Source organism: Pongo pygmaeus, chromosome 9 (genome assembly GCF_028885625.2).
Source record: "Pongo pygmaeus isolate AG05252 chromosome 9, NHGRI_mPonPyg2-v2.0_pri, whole genome shotgun sequence".
NCBI classification, from domain to species: Eukaryota; Metazoa; Chordata; class Mammalia; order Primates; family Hominidae; genus Pongo; species Pongo pygmaeus.
The window spans coordinates 67,806,192-67,819,430 of record NC_072382.2 but is presented as its reverse complement, the minus strand read 5'-3'; the positions used below and the strand labels follow the sequence as shown (position 1 = coordinate 67,819,430).

The 13,239-nt window shown below is 39.1% G+C and overlaps 1 protein-coding gene across 21 annotated transcripts in view; it reads right to left on the bottom strand.

Annotated features, from left to right (window-relative positions):
* STK33 (serine/threonine kinase 33) overlaps positions 1-13,239 on the bottom strand; it is a 225,311-nt gene that overhangs the window by 26,704 nt on the left and 185,368 nt on the right. The window lies entirely within an intron of this gene.

Genomic DNA, 13,239 nt, shown 5'->3' with positions numbered 1-13,239 from the left:
AAAAAACCAAACAACTCCATCAAAAAGTGGGCGAAGCATATGAACAGACACTTCTCAAAAGAAGACATTTATGCAGCCAAAAGACACATGAAAAAATGCTCATCATCACTGGCCATCAGAGAAATGCAAATCAAAACCACAATGAGATACCATCTCACACCAGTTAGAATGGCAATCATTAAAAAGTCAGGAAACAACAGGTCCTGGAGAGGTTGTGGAGAAATAGGAACACTTTTACACTGTTGGTGGGACTGTAAACTAGTTCAACCATTGTGGAAGTCAGTGTGGTGATTCCTCAGGGATCTAGAACTAGAAATACCATTTGACCCAGCAATCTCATTACTGGGTATATACCCAAAGGACTATAAATCATGCTGCTATAAAGACATATGCACACGTATGTTTATTGTGGCACTATTCACAATAGCAAAGACTTGGAACCAACCCAAATGTCCAACAATGATAGACTGGATTAAGAAAATGTGGCACATATACACCATGGAATACTATGCAGCCATAAAAAATGATGAGTTCATGTCCTTTGTAGGGACATGGATGAAGCTGGAAACCATCATTCTCAGCAAACTACTGCAAGGACAAAAAACCAAACACCACATGTTCTCACTCATAGGTGGGAATTGAGCAATGAGAACACATGGACACAGAAAGGGGAACATCACACACCAGGGCCTGTTGTGGGGTAGGGGGTGCGAGAAGGGCTAGCATTAGGAGATATACCTAATGCTAAATGACGAGTTAATGGGTGCAGCACACCAACATGGCACATGTATACATATGTAACAAGCCTGCATGTTGTGCACATGTACCCTAAAACTTAAAGTATAATAATAAAAAAGAAGAATCTGAGACTCCCCTCAAATATCCTTCATTGAAACCATTCCTCTGATGCTAACAGGACACGAATGCAGAATGGCCACCTTGCTGCCCTCCAGGCCAGGCCATAGTTTTCTTCACAAAGAGCCAAGCCTCTTAGTTCCTGGAGTGGGCAAGGCAAATTCCAGCTTCCAAGCTTTATCTAGAAACATGAACAAATCTTAATTTTTCAGGGATTTATTTTGTTAGGTTATAGATTATCTAAGTTTTGCGTTTCTCCTTTTTGTCTCTCATAGCTGGTGGGATTCCTCAGGGATCTATGCTGTCACTGATGCAATTTTATAGTTTTGTAAGTAATAGAACAGAGAAATGAAAAATGAAATTGCCAAGGCTAAAAGATCTTCCAGGTCAGGAAAAGCAAATAGAAGGTGATGAGCTCCCATAAGATTGTACAAAGCGGGAGAAAGATAACAGAGGAATTTCAATACTTAGTTCTAAGGGGAAAGATTCTAAATGATCATTATGAGACTGTTGGGCATATATTTACCAATCCAAGACCTAAAAATCACTGTAGGCTGTTCTTTGAAGATACTAGTCTAATGTACCATTGCACACTGGTCAGAAAAACCTAGCTATCATCAGAAAGCATTTTAGAAATCAAAGAAAAAAATTTCTATCCTTATATAAAATCATGATCAATTTGTACCTGAAACACTGCAACCAGCTTGAACAGATATAAAGGGACCAGAGAATGTTTACAGACAGGCTACTAATATGATTAAGGGATGAAGGTTTCTTTTTAAGAGAGCTCTTCAATCTAAAAGATAAAGAATAAGAAGCTATATATAATCAAAGTCTATAAAATGAAGAAGGAGGCATATTTCAGCACTGTGGAGGTGGACAGCATCTCTGAGTGCTGCAGTCAGTCAGGATGGTTACATTAAGGGCTGCCTCAAGCAGCATTTCAATTGTTCTTCATCTCTGGCAAATTCTTACCATTTGGGACAGTTGAAGAATAGTCAGTTCTATTGGTGGCAGAATGATGGAAAAGATGACCTTACAAGCTTTCCTCCAGTTTCACCTTTTTGTAATTCAGTACCCTTGGCCTAATTTCTCTAGCTCATATTATTAATCTTGAAAAAGGGGCTCCATGTGTGCAAGGGGAGATATGTAACAGGAAAATTGGACTAACTATACATATTTCATTATTCACTGGCATAGCTTTAACCTGATGAACTTGTCTGGTGATAATGGATGCAAAACCTGTAAGCTCTAGGCATATCCCTGCCAGTTAATACCAGTGCATGATTACTAGAAACTGTTAGCATTTCTCTGAATTTTGAGTAAAATACATGCTATTTAAGTAAAGTGGTTTATCACCATAGCAACAATTTCTAGAGTCACACATTCAAATTATAGGCCTGCACAAGGTCCAAATGACAAAATTCTGATATAAGTTTTCTGCTATAGTTTTGTGTGTAATGGCTACCCACCTTCTCTCACATCCCTATGGTTATCAGAAGAAGGAAGGGAAAGAAAAGCTAAGGGAAGAAGAAAAATTGACTTCCAAATATATAGACTTCTAAGGTTACTTGCATAAAGATCTGGGTCTTGTGTGGAGTCAACAGAAATGAAATCTAACTTGCAAATTAGGGAAAAATATAAATATCTTTCTTTTCTTTGTAACTGAGGTATAATCTATATACAGAATACACATATCTGAAGTGTACAGTTTGATGAGTTTTGACAAACACATAGGCCTGTATAACCAACACCACAATCAAGAAATAGAACAATTACCAAGAAAGTTCTCTCTTGCCACAACCCAGTCAACCCTCTTCTCCTGGGGGCCACAACTATTCTGATTTTTTCAACATAAATTAGCTTTGCCTTTTTTAAACTTCATATACTTGAAAAAGAATGCATTATGTACTCTTTTGTATCTGAGTTATCCTGCTTAACATTTTTAATTGAATTTTTATTCAGATATTCATAAATTCCCATGCTATTGAAACATAGGTTTTTGAGATTCATCTATGTAATAGTAACTCATTTCTTTTTCCTTGCCAAGTAATGCTCCCTTGTAAGGATATAATACAATTTGTTTACTCATTCTTCTGTTAATGAATATTTGGGTTGTTTCCAGTTTGGGGCTGCTTATACATAAAGCTGCTACAAACATATACTACAAATCTTTTTGTGAACTTGGGATTGCTGGATAAATGGTAAATGAATGCTTAACCTTAAAAGTAAATGCCAGCCAGGCGCGGTGGCTCACGCCTATAATCCCAGCACTTTGGGAGGCCAAGGTGGGCGGATCGTGAGGTCAGGAGATAGAGACCATCCTGACTAACACGGTGAAACCCCATCTCTATTAAAAATACAAAAAATTAGCTGGGTGTGGTGGCACGCCTGTAGTCCCAGCTACCCAGGAGGCTGAGGCAGGAGAATTGCTTGAACCCAGGAGGCGGAGGTTGCAGTGAGCTGAGATTGCACCACTGCACTCCAGCCTGGGTGACAGAACAAGACTCCATCACACACATACAAAAAAAGTAAATGCCAAACTATATTCTGAAAGAATAGTACCATTTTGCATTCCCACCAGCAAGGTGGGAAAATTCCAGTTGTTTCATATCCTTGCCAACATCTGGACTTGTTAGTTTTTAATTTTGGCCATTCTAGAAAGTATGTAGTGATATCCTGTGGTGGACTTAAATTTCCATTTTCCTGATGACTAATGATGTTTAGCATCTTTTCATATGCTTATTGACTACTTCTATATCTTCCTATGTGAAGTGTCTGTTCAAGTCTACTGACTATTTTAAAACATGGATTGCCTTATTGCACTGTAAGAGTTGTTTATATATTCTGTATGCAAGTCTTCTGTCATATATATTTATTGCAAATATTTTCTCCCTGTCTGTGGCTTGCTTATTTTTTAACATACTTTTGATGAGCAAATGTGTTTTATTTTTAGGAACCATTTTACCAGTTTTTAAAAGTGCTTTCTGTGTCTATGTTCTAAGAATCTTTGACTATCTGCTGGATGGAAGATAGTCTCTTATGTTTTATCCTAGGAGCTTTATAGTTTTGCTTTTAGATTTAGTTCTACCCTTCTCAAACTAATTTTTGTGTACAGTTTTAGCTAGGGGGTCAAATTTCATTTTCCCTCATATATATCTACAATTGTTCTAGCATTATTTATTAAAAAGACTATCATTTACCCCTTCGAATTGCTTTGAAATCTCTGTCAAAAATCAACTGACTGTATAAACATGGGTCTATTTCTAGACTCCCAATTTTGTTCTACTGATCTATTTGGTTTTTTTTTTTTTATTTTTTTTATTTTTAATGAATATCCACAGATGGGCAGAGGCTAGGACAGGGAATACCTTACATACTGTACTAAAAAGTTTGGAATTTATCCTACAGATAAGGGACTAATGAAGTTTTTTTTTTATCTTAATTTTTTATTATGATTATTATTATTATTATTATTATTATTATACTTTAGGTTTTATGGTACATGTGCGCAATCTGCAGGTAAGTTACATATGTATACATGTGCCATGCTAGTGCGCTGCACCCACCAACTCGTCATCTAGCATTAGGTATATCTCTCAATGCTATCCCTCCCCCCTCCCCCCACCCCACAACAGTCCCCGAAGTGTGATGTTCCCCTTCCTGTGTCCATGTGTTCTCATTGTTCAATTCCCACCTATGAGTGAGAATATGCGGTGTTTGGTTTTTTGTTCTTGCGATAGTTTACTGAGAATGATGATTTCCAATTTCATCCATGTCCCTACAAAGGACATGAACTCATCATTTTTTATGGCTGCATAGTATTCCATGGTGTATATGTGCCACATTTTCTTAATCCAGTCTATCATTGTTGGACATTTGGGTTGGTTCCAAGTCTTTGCTATTGTGAATAGTGCCACAATAAACATACGTGTGCATATGTCTTTATAGCAGCATGATTTATAGTCCTTTGGGTATATACCCAGTAATGGGATGGCTGGGTCGAATGGAATTTCTAGTTCTAGATCCCTGAGGAATCGCCACACTGACTTCCACAAGGGTTGAACTAGTTTACAATCCCACCAACAGTGTAAAAGTGTTCCTATTTCTCCACATCCTCTCCAGGACCTGTTGTTTCCTGACTTTTTAATGATTGCCATTCTAACTGGTGTGAGATGGTATCTCATTGTGGTTTTGATTTGCATTTCTCTGATGGCCAGTGATGGTGAGCATTTTTTCATGTGTTTTTTGGCTGCATAAATGTCTTCTTTTGAGAAGTGTCTGTTCATGTCCTTCGCCCACTTTTTGATGGGGTTGTTTGCTTTTTTCTTGTAAATTTGTTGGAGTTCATTGTAGATTCTGGATATTAGCCCTTTGTCAGATGAGTAGGTTGTGAAAATTTTCTCCCATTTTGTAGGTTGCCTGTTCACTCTGATGGTAGTTTCTTTTGCTGTGCAGAGGCTCTTGAGTTTAATTAGATCCCATTTGACAATTTTGGCTTTTGTTGCCATTGCTTTTGGTGTTTTAGACATGAAGTCCTTGCCCATGCCTATGTCCTGAATGGTAATGCCTAGGTTTTCTTCTAGGGTTTTTATGGTTTCAGGTCTAACATTTAAGTCTTTAATCCATCTTGAATTGATTTTTGTATAAGGTGTAAGGAAGGGATCCAGTTTCAGCTTTCTACATATGGCTAGCCAGTTTTCCCAGCACCATTTATTAAATAGGGAATCCTTTCCCCATTTCTTGTTTTTCTCAGGTTTGTCAAAGAACAGATACTTGTAGATATGTGGCATTATTTCTGACGGCTCTGTTCTGTTCCATTGAGCTATATCTCTGTTTTGGTACCAGTACCATGCTGTTTTGGTTACTGTAGCCTTGTAGTATAGTTTGAAGTCAGGTAGTGTGATGCCTCCAGCTTTGTTCTTTTGGCTTAGGATTGACTTGGCGATGAGGGCTCTTTTTTGGTTCCATATGAACTTTAAAGTAGTTTTTTCCAATTCTGTGAAGAAAGTCATTGGTAGCTTGATGGGGATGGCATTGAATCTGTAGATTACCTTGGGAAGGATGGCCATTTTCATGATATTGATTCTTCCTACCCATGAGCATGGAATGTTCTTCCATTTGTTTGTATCCTCTTTTATTTCCTTGAGCAGTGGTTTGTAGTTCTCCTTGAAGAGGTCTTTCACATCCCTTGTAAGTTGGATTCCTAGGTATTTTATTCTCTTTGAAGCAATTGTGAATGGGAGTTCACTCATGATTTGGCTCTCTGTCTGTTATTGACGTATAAGAATGCTTGTGATTTTTGCACATTGATTTTGTATCCTGACACTTTGCTGAAGTTGCTTATCAGCTTAAGGAGATTTGGGGCTGAGACAATGGGGTTTTCTAGATATACTATCATGTCATCTGCAAACAGGGACAATTTGACTTCCTCTTTTCCTAATTGAATACCCTTGATTTCCTTCTCCTGCCTAATTGCCCTGGCCAGAACTTCCAACACTATGTTGAATAGAAGTGGTGAGAGAGGGCATCCCTGTCTTATGCCAGTTTTCAAAGGGAAAACTTCCAGTTTTTGCCCATTCAGTATGATATTGGCTGTGGGTTTGTCATAAATAGCTCTTATTATTTTGAGATATGTCCCATCAATTCCTAATTTATTGAGAGTTTTTAGCATGAAGGGTTGTTGAATTTTGTCAAAGGCCTTTTCTGCATCTATTGAGATAATCATGTGGTTTTTGTCTTTGGTTCTGTTTATATGCTGGATTACATTTATTGATTTGCGTATATTGAACCAGCCTTGCATCCCAGGGATGAAGCCCACTTGATCATGGTGGATAAGCTTTTTGATTTGCTGCTGGATTCTGTTTGCCAGTATTTTATTGAGGATTTTTGCATCAATGTTCATCAAGGATATTGGTCTAAAATTCTCTTTTTTTGTTGTGTCTCTGCCAGGCTTTGGTATCAGGATGATGCTGGCCTCATAGAATGAGTTAGGGAGGATTCCCTCTTTTTCTATTGATTGGAATAGTTTCAGAAGGAATGGTACCAGCTCCTCCTTGTACCTCTGGTAGAATTCGGCTGTGAACCCGTCTGGTCCTGGACTTTTTTTGGTTGGTAAGCTATTGATTATTGCCACAATTTCAGCTCCTGTTATTGGTCTATTCAGAGATTCAACTTCTTCCTGGTTTAGTCTTGGGAGGGTGTATGTGTTGAGGAAGTTATCCATTTCTTCTAGATTTTCTAGTTTATTTGCATAGAGGTGTTTGTAATATTCTCTGATGGTAGTTTGTATTTCTGTGGGATTGGTGGTGATATCCCCTTTATCATTTTTTATTGCATCTATTTGATTCTTCTCTCTTTTTTTCTTTATTAATCTTGCTAGCGGTCTATCAATTTTGTTGATCCTTTCAAAAAACCAGCTCCTGGATTCATTTATTTTTTGAAGGGTTTTTTGTGTCTCTATTTCCTTCAGTTCTGCTCTGATTTTAGTTATTTCTTGCCTTCTGCTAGCTTTTGAATGTGTTTGCTCTTGCTTTTCTAGTTCTTTTAATTGTGATGTTAGGGTGTCAATTTTGGATCTTTCCTGCTTTCTCTTGTGGGCATTTAGTGCTATAAATTTCCCTCTACCCACTGCTTTGAATGTGTCCCAGAGATTCTGGTATGTTGTGTCTTGGTTCTCGTTGGTTTCAAAGAACATCTTTATTTCTGCCTTCATTTCGTTATGTACCCAGTAGTCATTCAGGAGCAGGTTGCTCAGTTTCCATGTAGTTGAGCAGTTTTAAGTGAGATTCTTAATCCTGAGTTCTAGCTTGATTGCACTATGATCTGAGAGACAGTTTGTTATAATTTCTGTTCTTTTACATTTATTGAGGAGAGCTTTACTTCCAAGTATATGGTCAATTTTGGAATAGGTGTGGTGTGGTGCTGAAAAAAATGTATATTCTGTTGATTTGGGGTGGAGAGTTCTGTAGATGTCTATTAGGTCTGCTTGGTGCAGAGCTGAGTTCAATTCCTGGGTATCCTTGTTGACTTTCTGTCTCGTTGATCTGTCTAATGTTGACAGTGGGGTGTTAAAGTCTCCCATTATTAATGTGTGGGAGTCTAAGTCTCTTTGTAGGTCACTCAGGACTTGGTTTATGAATCTGGGTGCTCCTGTATTGGGTGCATATATATTTAGGATAGTTAGCTCTTCTTGTTGAATTAATCCCTTTACCATTATGTAATGGCCTTCTTTGTCTCTTTTGATCTTTGTTGGTTTAAAGTCTGTTTTATCAGAGACTAGGATTGCAACCCCTGCCTTTTTTTGTTTTCCATTTGCTTGGTAGATCTTCCTCCATCCTTTTATTTTAGGCTTATGTGTGTCTCTGCACGTGAGATGGGTTTCCTGAATACAGCACACTGATGGGTCTTGAGTCTTTATCCAATTTGCCAGTCTGTGTCTTTTAATTGGAGCATTTAGTCCATTCACATTTAAAGTTAATATTGTTATGTGTGAATTTGATCCTGTCATTGTGATGTTAGCTGGATATTTTGCTCGTTAGTTGATGCAGTCTCTTCCTAGTCTCGATGGTCTTTACATTTCGGTATGATTTTGCAGTGGCTGGTACCGGTTGTGCCTTTCCGTGTTTAGCGCTTCCTTCAGGAGCTCTTTTAGGGCAGGCCTGGTGGTGACAAAATCTCTCAGCATTTGCTTGTCTGTAAAGTATTTTATTTCTCCTTCACTTATGAAGCTTAGTTTGGCAGGATATGAAATTCTGGGTTGAAAATTCTTTTCTTTAAGAATGTTGAATATTGGCCCCCACTCTCTTCTGGCTTGTAGGGTTTCTGCCGAGAGATCCGCTGTTAGTCTGATGGGCTTCCCTTTGATGGTAACCCGACCTTTCTCTCTGGCTGCCCTTAACATTTTTTCCTTCATTTCAACTTTGGTGAATCTGACAATTATGTGTCTTGGAGTTGCTCTTCTCGAGGAGTATCTTTGTGGCGTTCTCTGTATTTCCTGAATCTGAATGTTGGCCTGCCTTGCTAGATTGGGGAAGTTCTCCTGGATAATATCCTGCAGAGTGTTTTCCAACTTGTTTCCGTTCTCCCCGTCACTTTCAGGTACACCAATCAGACGCAGATTTGGTCTTTTCACATAGTCCCACATCTCTTGGAGGCTTTGCTCGTTTCTTTTTATTCTTTTTTCTCTAAACTTCCCTTCTCGCTTCATTTCATTCATTTCATCTTCCAGGGCTGATACCCTTTCTTCCATTTGATCGCATCGGCTCCTGAGGCTTCTGCATTCTTCACGTAGTTCTCGAGCCTTGGTTTTCAGCTCCATCAGCTCCTTTAAGCACTTCTCTGTATTGGTTATTCTAGTTATACATTCTTCTAAATTTTTTTCAAAGTTTTCAACTTCTTTGCCTTTGGTTTGAATATCCTCCCGTAGCTCGGAGTAATTTGATCGTCTGAAGCCTTCTTCTCTCAGGTCGTCAAAGTCATTCTCCGTCCAGCTTTGTTCCGTTGCTGGTGAGGAACTGCGTTCCTTTGGAGGAGGAGAGGTACTCTGCTTTTTAGAGTTTCCAGTTTTTCTGCTCTGTTGTTTCCCCATCTTTGTGGTTTTATCTACTTTTGGTCTTTGATGATGGTGACGTACAGATGGGTTTTTGGTGTGGTTGTCCTTTCTGTTAGTTTTCCTTCTAACAGACAGGACCCTCAGCTGCAGGTCTGTTGGAGTACCTGGCCGGCCGTGTGAGGTGTCAGTCTGCCCCTGCTGGGGGGTGCCTCCCAGTTAGGCTGCTCGGGGGTCAGGGGTCAGGGACCCACTTGAGGAGGCAGTCAGCCCGTTCTCAGATCTCCAGCTGCATGCTGGGAGAACCACTGCTCTCCTCACAGCTGTCAGACAGGGACATTTAAGTCTGCAGAGGTTACTGCTGTCTTTTTGTTTGTCTGTGCCCTGCCCCCAGAGGTGGAGCCTACAGAGGCAGGCAGGCCTCCTTGAGCTGTGGTGGGCTCCACCCAGTTCAAGCTTCCAGGCTGCTTTGTTTACCTAAGCGAGCCTGGGCAATGGCGGGCGCCCCTCCCCCAGCCTCGCTGCCGACTTGCTGTTTGATCTCAGACTGCTGTGCTAGCAATCAGCGAGACTCCGTGGGCGTAGGACCCTCTGAGCCAGGTGCGGGCTATACTCTCCTGGGGCACCGTTTCCTAAGCCCGTCGGAAAGGCACAGTATTCGGGTGGGAGTGGCCCGATTTTCCAGGTGCCGTCTGTCACCCCTGGAAGGGGAACTCCCTGACCCCTTGCGCTTCCTGAGTGAGGCAATGCCTCGCCCCTGCTTCGGCTGGGCACAGTGCGCTCACCCACTGACCTGCGCCCACTGTGTGGCACTCCCTAGTGAGATGAACACGGTACCTCAGATGGAAATGCAGAAATCACCCGTCTTCTGCGTCGCTCGCGCTGGGAGCTGTAGACCGGAGCTGTTCCTATTCGGCCATCTTGGCTCCTCCCCTCTACTGATCTATTTGTTTATCCTTACATCAATACCACACTGTATTAATTACTGTATCTATGTAGTAAATGTTGAAATCAAGTCATATAAGTCTTGCAACTTTGTTCTTTTTAGGTTATTTTGTCTGTTCCAGGTTTTATGTATCTCCAAATAAATTTTAGAATCATCTTGTCAATTTATAACAAAAAAGCAAGTGTTCTAGATTTCAACTGGGATTGGTTTAAACGTGTAAGTTAATTTGGGGAGAACTGACATCTTAATAGTACCAAATATTCTAAACCATAAACATGGTATATCTCTCCATCTATTTCAGTCTGTTTCAATTCTGCTTAACAACATTTCATGGTTTTGGTATAAATATTTTGCATATATTTTGTTAGATTTTTCACTAAGCGTTTTATGTTTTGCGGCAATTAGTATTTTAAAATTTTATTTCCCAATTGTTCATTGCTAATATATAACAATACAATTTTTATATATAGATCTTGCATCCAGCAACCTCTTTAATTCACTTTTTGTAGATTCCTTGGGATTTTCTATGTATACAAACATGTCATCTGCAAGTAAAGACAGTTTTATTCTTCCTTTACAATATATATAATTTTATTTCTTTTAATTGCCTTGTTGCATCAGCTAGAACATTTTGTACAATGTTAAAGAGAATTAGTGAGAGAGAACATCCTTGCCTTTCTCCTATCTTTAGCATGAAAACACTCAATATTTTGCCATTAAGAATGATACTAATTGTAGTTTTGGATTTTTTTTTGTAAAATCTCTTATTATGTAAAAGAAGTTCCCTTTTATTCCTAGTCTGCTGAGGATTTTCTCATGTTTGAGTGTTGAATTTTATCAAATGCTTTTCCCAAAATCATTGAGATAATTATATAGCTTTCTCCTTTATCTATACATAGTGAATTATGTTGGTTGATTTTTGGATGTTAATCCAAACCTGCATTCCTGGAATATACTGCAAACACTTAATTATGATATGCTATTCTTTTATATATTTCTGGATTCAGTTTGCTAATATCATTTGAAATTTTTATGTCTATAATTTGTGAGAGATATTGGCTAATAATTTTCTTGTAACATCCTTGTCATGTTTAGGTATTGTTGTTATTTATAAGGCAAACATGCCTTATAAATGAGTTGGGAAATATTCTCAGGAGTTGGTGTGTAAGTTTTCTCTTATTTCTTCTTTAAAGATTTAGAAGAATTAGACAGTGAAATCATTTGGGAATAAAGTTTCCTTTTTAGTGAAGTTCTTTACTACAGATATGATTTTAAAAATAAATACAGAACGATTCAGATTTTCTATTTTTGTGTAACTGTTTTTGTACTTTTAAAAGAAATTACCATTTCATCTAAATTTCTCAATGTACTGGCATTAAGTCATTAAGAGCCAGTAAGCCTGAAGATAGATCAATAGAAAGTATCCAATGTAAAGAATAGAAAAAAAAGATTAAAAAATGGATAGTGCCTCAGGAACCTATAGAACGATATCACACTGTCTAATATATGAGTAATTGGAGTCTCAGAAAAAAAAAAGAAAAGGTAATGACAAAACTTCCAAAACGTGGCTAACGGTACAAATTTACAGATTCACAGAGATCAGCAAACCCCAAGCAGGATAAAAGTGAAGAAGAACACGCTTAGCAATAGCATTGTTAAACTGCTGAAAATCAAAGATAAAGAGATGACCTTGAAAGCATCCAGAGAAAAGTGACACAATACATATAAGTGAAGAACATTTCAAATTTCCACAGATACTTCATCAGAAAAAATGATCAAAAGTTAAGAAAAAAGGAGAGTATCAGAAATGATAACTATCTGGATAAATATAAGAAATTTTTCCTCTTAATTTCTTGAAAACATACATGACAATTTAAAGCAAAAATTATATCATTATTTTGTGGGGTTTATAATTATGTAGATGTAATACATGTAACACTTATAGCATAAAGGTAGGTAAGAGATAAATGGACCCAAATTAACACATTTGGAATTGAAGCAATACATGTTATAACCCAACACAATGGGTTGGTTCTCTATAGAGAAAGGATATGCATAGCACGGCCAGACAGTTATAGGCCCTAAGGGGAGCTGAGCAAAACCCAGGCTTGGGAAGAGAGGGAAGTCATTTAAAGGATTCACTAATACATCTTTGCAACAATGGGAATCTGGTTAAGCCTGTGGTAAAACCTAAGCCTTATACAAAAAGCCCTTGTGGGGGAGGAGCCAAGATGGCCGAATAGGAACAGCTCCAGTCTACAGCTCTCAGCGCGAGCGACGCAGAAGACAGGTGATTTCTGCATTTCCATCTGAGGTACCGTGTTCATCTCACTAGGGAGTGCCACACAGTGGGCGCAGGTCAGTGGGTGAGTGCACCGTGCACCAGCCGAAGCAGGGGCGAGGCATTGCCTCACTCGGGAAGCGCAAGGGGTCAGGGAGTTCCCTTTCCAGGGGTGACAGACGGCACCTGGAAAATCGGGCCACTCCCACCCGAATACTGTGCTTTTCCGACGGGCTTAGGAAACGGTGCCCCCAGGAGAGTATAGCCCACACCTGGCTCAGAGGGTCCTACGCCCACGGAGTCTCGCTGATTGCTAGCACAGCAGTCTGAGAGATCAAACAGAATTTCTGTTCTGTAAAAGAACAGAAATTATAACAAACGATCTCTCAGATCACAGTGCAATCAAGCTAGAACTCAGGATTAAGAATCTCCCTCAAAACCACTCAACTATGTGGAAACTGAACAACCTGCTCCTGAATGACTACTGGGTACATAACGAAATGAAGGCAGAAATAAAGATGTTCTTTGAAACCAACGAGAACCAAGACACAACATACCAGAATCTCTGGGAAGCATTCAAAGCAGTGTGTAGAGGGAAATTTATAG